The sequence below is a fragment of the Rhincodon typus genome, chromosome 49 (genome assembly GCF_021869965.1).
Source record: "Rhincodon typus isolate 14 chromosome 49, sRhiTyp1.1, whole genome shotgun sequence".
Classification (NCBI taxonomy): domain Eukaryota; kingdom Metazoa; phylum Chordata; class Chondrichthyes; order Orectolobiformes; family Rhincodontidae; genus Rhincodon; species Rhincodon typus.
The window spans coordinates 698,610-709,125 of NC_063380.1; positions in this window are offsets into that span (position 1 = coordinate 698,610).

A 10,516-nucleotide genomic window follows, 5' to 3' on the forward strand; every position below is an offset into this window, starting at 1 on the left:
ATGTTTATTAAAGCGAATCTTGTTATCTGCAGGTCTTCCAGAGACTGCATCTGTTAATGTAGGAGTCGCTAGAACTCTGCCGTTATTAACTCAGGTTTGCAGCTCGTGTAACGTTGTGTGAAATGGACACCTCGCCGGACATTTTTTTTAACTTGAGGATCCGTTTGATTGTCAGTATTTTTCAGGAGGACTTAGATGGCGTGTCAGTATTAGTTGTACTCCCAGGGACGATGTCAGAATTCATAGAAGAACATCGGAGTTTGTCAGTGTTGATCGTGGAAATAAACAGTGAGTTCGATTAAAGCAGCCTGTGGGAATGTGGGATGAATTAATGATCATGAGTGTTCCAATAGTTGAGGGTCTGAATATTCGAGGTCATAGCGTCATAGATTCATATAACATGGAAAGAGACCCTGCAGATGATTTTGAAACTGACGCACAGGGTTCTACAGAACAGGAAAAAGAAATTCCTTTGTCCCAGTGCGCCCGCTCCAATAAAGAATGTCCATTTAAAATCCTTTTACCGGCACTTAGTCCATAGCCTTATATGTCTTCTCATTGCAAATGTATGCCGAAATATATATTTTTTTATTTTTGCCGTTGTGTCCACCACTATTATGGGCAGTGAGGTCCAAATTCACACCACCAACTGAGGTGAACACGTTTCTCCTGACATTTCATCTCAGCCTCTGCTGTTTGTCATCAAACTCGGCCCCTTGTGATTTGTCCCTACAACAAGTGGAAAAGTTATTTTCTGTCGACGTTAGTTACGCCTACTGTATTTTTATATGCCACAGGCATGTCCCCTCTTAATGTCCTCTCCTTTAATGAAAACAATTCCCCGACTGCTCAATCTCTCCTCCTATCTGAAACTTGACTGCGTCGCCAACAGTTTGCTTCTTTTTCATTTGCACCCTCTCCAATGCTGCTACATTCAACCAAAAATGTGTAAAACATCTTTCTTGAATTGTCCTTAAGAAGGAGGTGCCGAGTTACTTTCTTGAAGCGCTGCATTCTGTGCGTTGCAGGTAGACCTACAATAATGTTCAGGAGGGAATACCAGGCTATTAACCCAACAACAGTGGTGAAAATACAATCCGTTTCCAAGTAAGTATGGTGAGCTTCTTGAAGGGGAACATGCGGGTAGTGGTGTTCTCGTGTATCTGCTACACTTGTTGTTAAATCTGGAAGTGGTCACGGGCTTGGAAGTTTCTGCTTGAGGATCGTTGACGAATTTCTGCACTCTGTCTCATCGATAGTTCATACTGCTTCTACGGAGCAGCAGTGATGCAAGGGGAATCAATTCGTGTGTAATAGCTGAGAACGCAAATGAAAAGTAGATATATGGAGTCTATTTTCCATTATGCATATGGAGAATGCATTGCTATACGTTAGGATATGCCTTACAATGGAGGAGAAAAGTGCCTCAAGAGTATAAGCGTATGACTTGGATATTTAGCAAATTGCAGTGATGCATCACCAGGATTGATTTGGGATGTTAGTTGTTCTTTACGCAAATAATCAAATGAGCTCTTGAGGGTTGTTAGTTTTGTTGCGATATGCAATACAGTTTAAATGGTTGTTTCAGATTCTCTGTGAGATGTCTGAATGTGTAGACGAATTAAAAGCACAGGCTGTTCTGATTTGAACAAAACATTTGTTGTCCCTGGGTGGGCTTCGATAAATAATGGCCTTAAGTTGCTCCAAAGCTGAACCTACCAGCCTTGCATTCTCAAAAATCCAGCTTGATCTGGAAAAAAATGGAAGCTGTCCCATGAGATGACTAGAATTCAGTTGGGTGGATGAGAACAGATGCAATCGAAGCAACTTTGTTTTTCCGACTTTATCAGAATATTTAAAGTTTTGGATTGTTGAAATTGGCATTTAAACTGTACTTTGAAATCATGACGGTCTGAGTTAAAGAAGTCGGTTCAGAAATATTCGAATATGAAGTTCTCCATGTGGATAGAATATTGTGAAGCTTGTGATGTACAGAAGAGACCTATTCCAATTGGTGATCGGTTGAGGCTGAACCCGCATGTGTTCAGTTCAGGGTGGGGAATGATAAGAATCCCAATGTGGGCACACCTCCACCATATTTGGACGAATGTTCTCTGTGCCCACTTATCTCAGTCCCCTGCATACCCAAAATAATGAATAAAACTTTGATGAAAATCCAACATCAGAAGTGAGCATAAAGATAACAGACCAGTAATTGGTCCATAACCAGGTGTTTTGAAAAGTGAGACGAACAAACGTCAGAAGTTGAAACTAGGTTATTGAAAAGAGTGCTTTATGACTAGAGTCAGCAATGAGAAGGCATACCGCCCAGAGCGTCAGATTGGCGCAGCGTGCTTTTCTGATATTCCTTAGACTGAGAGGGTTTGGGACAGGAACTTAGCGAAAGCTGGGTCCCTACCCCGATGAATTCGCTTATTCCTGTGACCAACCGAGGGAGACAAAGAGACAGAGAGAGAGAGAGAATAAAGAGGAATAAAACAAAGTTTTGGCTCCAATTGTTGATTCGTCTGCGAAATTAAGAGCGCCTGGGTGAACGAGTTTTTAGATTAAAAAATAGGTCAAAGTTTTTGAACAGAATATTTCCAGCCCAATGAGTACAATTTTTGGAAGAACAACATTCAGATTTAAGAACTATATAAATGATAATCTGCAAATAACTGCAGATGTTACCTTCATCTTTTTGCTTTCGAAGTTTAGATAAAACTGGTAGTAATTATTCGAATTGTATTGCTGGCTTACACAATTGAAGTAAAGGAGTGAGCAGCAGGATCCATCGTTCAGCGGAAATAGACATCTTGCGTACAATGTAACCAGAAGCTTCTCTGCGGCTCCGGGCGTTGACAAGGGGTCACGATACTAATACGGACGTCACCCTCTCGGACTCAGTGAGGAACACAGAAGTCGATGCTTTCAACCAATCCGTCAGCAGGGTCAATAATAGTTTGCGTACTGCTAAATATGACGATTCTGTGTAATTCTCCAAATAACCAAACGTTGATGTGTGCAGACCGAAGGTGTTAGGAGATGCCTCTGCCCACAACGTGATAGTTTAATTTTACTGGCAACACGGAGATCAAGTCCAAGTTGGCTGACGATTGCGGAGAATTTCAGATCACACTTATCACTTCCATTTATTTCAGAAGATACTGAAAACCCTGCAGAGTTTCCTGTCCTATAAGTATGACTCAAACGATTAATGGTAATGAGAAGCATGAGTATTGCATTGTGTGGAAACGTTCATCATGAATCAGTACCGGTGGTTTTGAATCTCTTAGGTATTCAGTTGCCAACATAGTTTCCAGAACGAGTACCTAACATTTGTAATGAATTGATCAAGATGATGTACAATCAAGAGGTTTACCCAATCAAAAATAAAAAAAAAAACAGGGAGTGCCGAAGATTGACAGGAAACGCTACAAGTATTTTTGGTTCAGAGTTTCTACAGTTAATGGTCTGGACAGCTATGGCACAAGTGGTCGATTAGATCAATTCACTTCTCAAATTAAAGGTATATTTGGAACAATGGATGGTGATATTAAGCTCATTAGTCGGGTGGGAACTTTAAATGATGTCTCTGTGAGTTCAGGGGATGAACAAAAGTCGTGACTGATGATTTGTGTATTGGAAGGAACAGAATATGTTTGTGTTTGAGATACCTTTTACGTCTATAGATGAGAAACCGTTAAACGTTACAACAATCAGAATTCGAGTGACCCAAAGCACAATCTGGATGAGAGTTAAGAAGGTTTTCTTATGCAGCAGAAAAGAGAACTCGTGTGGACAGCCCTTGGAGAACACCAACAGACTGATAAAACTATTCTTTGTTCCAATCCTATCTACACAACTGGGCAAACCAGACGTGGTTTTGATTCCAGTGGTAATGAGACATTTACCTGTACTCACAAAGTTTCAAATACCACTGGAGTAAAAAGGATAATTAGATATACAGGCGAGGGGATATATTGTATGACAACAACTTTAAAGGATAACCATTATCATAAAATGTCTTGTCCTATCAATGATTCGACATTTTGCATTTACACTCAAGTGCCCACGTGCCGAGGAAAAATGGAATTGGTTAACACCAGGAAGAGAGAATTTGTGACTTTTGTCGTAACTGACTCAGGTAGAGGAACGATTACATTTTTTGCAATTCGCAAGAATATGAGGTCTATAAGTCTTGCAAAAGGAATATTTGAAAGAAATAAAAGGGATTTTCAGCAAGACACACTGAGTACATGTTAAAGTTCAGTGGAATAGTCAGCGAAGCAAGACACACACACATAAAATGCAGTAACATTCTTGGTGGCGTGACATCTGGAATTGGGGAAGTAATATACGCATGCTTGGAAGGTTATGTGGTATTTCAGATCTTGTTGGTATTCCCATTTTGTGGAGTTGATGTATATTTCTGTTATGTTTCCTCGTTGACGCCAGCAGCAGGTGCAACACTTGAAGTGAGAATTAGTTCTGTTAATATATGATAATTAAAAAAAAACTTGACAATAATATTATTTCATAGTAAGAGTTTAATGTCGTTATTGACACGTTTATTACTTTGTTTAAGTTTTGAGCATGTTTATCATTTTGTACATCGTTATTACTTTCGTATTTTATTTGCTGATCATTTTTCTGTAGCTCGTTCATCCATTATTGTTTGTGTCTCTCTGTATCACACGACGAAATGGGGCATTTTTAAAATGCATGTACTGTAGCAACTCAACTCGGAAACGAAGCAACATGGTGAGAAATGAACAATTATACTCGAATCTATTCATCATATTTAAAATAGTGAATAAAGAGGAAGAACTCTAAACCTGTGAAGTTCGGAATTTCATTAAGTGTTCATGGATTGAAAGGATTGTCTCGCATAACATGTTAAGGACCACGTGCAAAAAATTACACAAGAGATTAAAAATAATTGTCCATGCCTAGCTAAATAAGGAGTCGAAGACAGGCGAACAAATTTGCCTGAACACCCGCTTCAAAACTGCTGCCTTATGCAACAAGGACAACTCATTGCTCTGCAGAAGAATTTAAGGTGTTACACACAGAAAGCTGTGACTTCCAACAGACAGTCCAATGCTGAATGTGAGGTCTGTTGAGAGTGACAGCCCTTGGCATAAAGGCTGCATTAGACTGAGTGTGTCATCAAGAAGCTCCAGCAAAACTGGAATGACGATGTATCAAGACACAAAATATCTTGCTGGTTCGAGTTATATGTCGTACTTCGGAACATGGTTGTGTTTATTGGCGGTCAGTCATCTGAGCTCCAGGACTTCACTGCAGGAGTTTCTCAGGCCAGTGTCCTCGGACCAACCATCTTCAACTGCACCGATGAATGGCCTTCCCTCCATTGTAAGATCAGAAGTGGGGATATTGGCCAATGATTGCACAATGTTCAGCAGCACTCACGACTGTGCAGATATTAAAGCAGTCCATATTCAAATGCAACAGGGATTTGGTCAATATCCAGGCTTGGGCTGACAAGTGACAGCTGACATTTGCACCACACAAATGGCAGACTTTGACTATCACCAGCACAAGAAAGTCTGATCTTGGTCATTGGCATTCAACGGTGTTACAATCACTGAATCCCATACTTTCAACATCCTAAGAGTCACCATTGACCATAAACTGAACTGGACTCGCCAGATAAACATGATGGCTACAAAAGAAGACAATCAGCTCGGAACACTGCGCCAATTAAATCATCTCCTGACTCCTCAAATCCTCTCCATAATCTGCAAGACGCAAACCAGGAGTCCAATTGGAAACTCTCTAATTGACTGAATGTGAGCATCTCCAACCACACTCAAGAGATTGTACACTATCGAGGACAAAACAGCCCAGTTAATTGTCCCTATATTCACAAGCATCCACTCCCTCGCCCACCAACACTCAGCCGCCGTATTATGTACTATCGATAAGATGATACCAGATATTCACCAAAGGTCCTCAGTCAGCATGCTATTCTAATGAACTGAGAGCAAACGTGCACTGAAATGTGTACCGGCCTGACAAGAAAAGGTGGTTGAGCAACCCTGACCGCCTTCCTCCTGCAACGTTGAAAGAAGACAGCACACTGTGATTACAGTCGGGCTACAAGGAGTGGGCTTTAAATGTTGGCTTAGGCAGTGAATCAAAAATCCGCCCGTTGAATCAAATAGAAATATTAGGAGTTGGAGCAAAAGGTTTTATTTTGTGAGTGGGAGAGAGAGAATAAAAAACATGCTGTTCAGGTTTTGCACCATGTCACTGCGAGCTGAAACCATGGATCACAGTCTAAGAACATAGCGTAGAACTTTCAGGACTGAGATGATGGAAGAGTTTTCGAACAGCGACTGTGGAGTTCTCTGTCCTTGAAAGCAACTGAGGTCAAAACATTGAAAGCGTTCAAGAAGTAGTTATATATGAGCCTGGGGGCTACAACAATGAAAGGGTACCAGAAGAATGTGGAAATAAAGTACAGAGGTGAATGATCACTCGCGTAGTCGGGGCCCTTTCCTGTAATATTCACACAAAATATGCAGCTTATAGGTATGAGGCAGCAATGCCTTTGATTATTTTTTCCAGACAAAAAGTACACTTGACTAGGATTTTAAAATGAAGCATTTCATCTCATTTTCCGCAATGGGCTCATTTATTCACATGTCAAATGTCCCCACGAAAGCTGTTTATTTTAAACATTGATCTTTGAGTTTGAAAATGTTACCTTTGAATGGATATGCTATCTGTACAGCTGAAGCAAAGAAAATCATAAATACAGAAAGTAACATCGAGATCAAATGTCCAATCAAAAATCGAAGGAATATCTGTGTAAAGCATTTTTAACAGCCCGAGGGACGAAGAGAATTCTATTTGGAAAACGGCGTGAAATTCAGGCTCAGCCACAACGAGATTCGACTAAAATATATTTGTCTTGTCCACGTATTTTTCAACCAATATGAGAAGATTTTTCCCCAGAAGTTTCAACGCATTCTTCAGCTCTTCTTTGATTTTTTTCTGGTTTACTGCGTACATACATGGGTTCAGGAAACAACTCAACAACTTGAGGATGTTTCCTGTTTCAGTTGCGATATATTCAGGGTTGTTAAATTCACCACGGTAATAATTAGGGTTTGACAGTCTGGTCATGACCAACCTCGCAGAATGTGTCAACAAAAGCAATATGAAACTAACTGACACACAGAATAATAAAATGATGGACTTCCTCCGGTTTTCCATCTCTGAATTGGTATGATTCACATTCCTGTGACACTGGAGTCCAATGCGAGTTCTATTCGCCACAACAATACGGTGGATGGTTAAAGAATTAAACAAGAACATTAGGACGAATGAAAGCCAAGCAATCCAGGCACTGTAAAACCAGACAAACGCGATCCCTGGAGAAGAAGCAAAGAAACTTACACTTGATTGGCAGCCCGAGTGGACTTTGTTAATGACTTGCTCTGGCTCATATGCAAACAAAACCGGTGTATTCTTCAACGAAATCAAGGCCGAGATGCTTATTACTACTGTAGTTGCAGTTCTTTTGATGCATTATTTTGCTTTAAACTTCTGGCAGCAGATCACTACAAATCTGCCAAATGTAAATGAAACGGTGAACCAAACAGTTAAATCAAGACTGATGGTAATCATGTACACAATGAGCTTGCACATAGGCGTGAGGGAGAAGGAGGAAAATGGGTAGTAATGCATTAAAATACGACATACTATAATATTACTGATAATGACCAATAGATCCGATATTGTCATGACCACCATATTAGCAGAGATGCATTTGGAAAGGCCACAGTTTCCTCATAAGAGAATTCGAACAGTCGTCATGTTTTCTGGAAGAGAGACAGAGAATGTCGGTACTATTGCAATACATGATTGAAATAAGGTTGAAGATACATATTAAGAGCATTTTAACCCATTCTAAGTGATTTACAAAATAAGGAAATTTACCCAAATGTTTAATATGCTGCTGCAGTCATCATTTTATGTCGTATTGTCAGACAGTCTAAAGATCAACAAACATCTTGCAGAGCACATTCATCGTGTGTTATTATTAGACCAGTAGTGTACTCAGGAAAAAAAAACAGAAAGTTTCCAGACACGGTTTTTCAAACTGTTCTGGTAACACTGACATTGGGAAATGTACAATATGCAGCATTACCAATGAGAAATTAAAATCAACTACAAGCAAACAAGTTACCTGGAAGACAAACTGCTGCAAGAAATGGATAGTAAATCTCTTTTAACAGCATAATTGGTGGTTTCTTCATGTCTGAGAATGAACGTCTTCTGGAGTTGCTGAAGCTCTGCAGCTGGTGTATGATCAAGATAAGTAAAAGTAATTTGCATTTATACACGCATCAGACCTCCCGCGAGTCAATTATATGAAATCATCCCTTACATTAGTCACAAACATTCAGAAACTTATTTTTGTTTTGCATGGCACGCTAAATTAAATAAGATGTAACATCGGCATCATAGGCTTCACTTTCATTATCTTCTCTATGAACCCTAATGTCATGTACATTCCCTTATTTATGAATTTAGACCGTTGTCCTTTGTAAAAAATAACCGTGTCTCGTGAATCGCTTTTACTTTTTGTTTATGGTTATTCTGTTCATGTACTATGCCCTGCCATGCCTAATTGTCAATCGCTGCATCCGTAACGTTAATGGTAACTCATCACATTCTAACAATTGTCCTGTTTCTGAAATCGCATACCCAGTAACGGATGAGGAAACACTAATAGATTGATTACCATCTTGGAGATTGCCTTGATAAAGGCCGTCCTCCTAGCCAGTAACAAATTCTGGACAAGCTGGAAGCTTACTGTAGTTCATCTGAAGGGCTTGGTATGAACATAGAGCATTGAATGAATTTCAGTGTTCCTTCCAGAACACACAAAGCAGCTTGTAATATGTTCAAGTAAGCAAAGAATGCGAATGAATACAGGGGAGGAATTAAGTAGAGAAGCAGTATCAGGAAAAATTAATTGAGCGAATTGATGATATGTCTCCTGGTCCTGCCGATTTTCACCCTCGGGTCGTACTGCAGAGGTGGTGATGCATTTTCTTTAACTTTACAAATAAAAAGGCTTTAATTCGGGGGAAGTACCGGGGGATTCTAAAAATACCAATGTGTCATACTATTTTTAAAAAAGGGAGCGAGACAAAAAGGATGTTAAATACGCATCTATTGACTGTTGTTAAGGAAGCAATAGACGCACACTTGGAAAATCATAATTTAATCAAGCAGATCTACATGGCTTCGTGAAAAGGAAGTCGTTTCTGAGAAATTACTTCAATATATTTGAGGAAATATGAGCCATAACAGGTAAAAAGGGAAACAGTAGAAATGTTGTATTCAGACTTCGAAGAGGCGTTTCACATGTTACCTCAGAAAGGATTCAGACTTAAGAGCCCATAGTTATGGAAGTCGTATATTGGCATGGATTGAGAATTCAGCAATTGGCAGGTAATAGCGAATGGCGTTCAGGCGTTGTTTTTCGGTCGGGCGATCTTTCTCAAATGGGGCTCAGCAGGGATCAGTGCTGGGGCCACAATTGTTCATAATCTATATTAATGAGTTGGAGGAAGGAAGTGAATGTCCTTTTGACAAATTTTCAGACGGCAAAATAACAAGTGAAAAGAGAAATTCCGAAAGGGATCCAACCAGTTTCATGAAAGGTATTGATAGAGTAAGTGAGTGCGCAAAAAGTTGCTGAACAGAATAAGTAGTGGGCAAATGAGAAGTTGTTCATTTGGAATGGAGGACAAGAAAACAAAATATTATTTCAAATATTTCAAGAAAGGACGTAGAAAGCTGCAGTACGGAAATACTTGAGTGTACTTGTGTAAAAAACACAGAAATAGGAAGGAGGTACAACAGGTAATCAGGAAGGCTAGTTGGATGTTGGCCCATAGTTCAATGGAGTTAGGTCAAAAGAGTACGGAGCAGTTACTGCATGGCGCTGCTGAGACCATATCTGGAGCACTGCAAGCAGTTTCCATCTCCTTATTTAAGGACATATGCCATTCCTTTAGAAGTAGTTCGGAGAAGATACATAATCCCGGGTGTGGAAGGATTGTCGTATGAGCAAAGACTAAACAATTTGGGAATCTACTCATTGGAGTTTAGAATTATGAGAGGTGATCTCATTGAAACATGTAAGATTCCGAAGGAACTTGATGAGATAAATGCTGTGAGGATGTTTCCCTCATTGGAGAGTCTTGAATCAAAGTAGAGAGTCTTCGAATGAAGGCATGAGAAGATAAAATGTAATTTATTCTCTCAGAGGATTGTGCCTTTAGAAATCTGTGCCACAGAGAGCTGTAGGTACAGAGACCTTGTATCTATTTAAAGTTGAAAAAGCTGGATTCTTGAACAGCAGGGGGAAAAAATTGTTCCGGGGAAAATGCAGGAATGCGGATGTGAACAATATGAGTTCACCCATGGCCCTGTTGGATGGCAGAGCAGGCTCTGGAGGCAATAC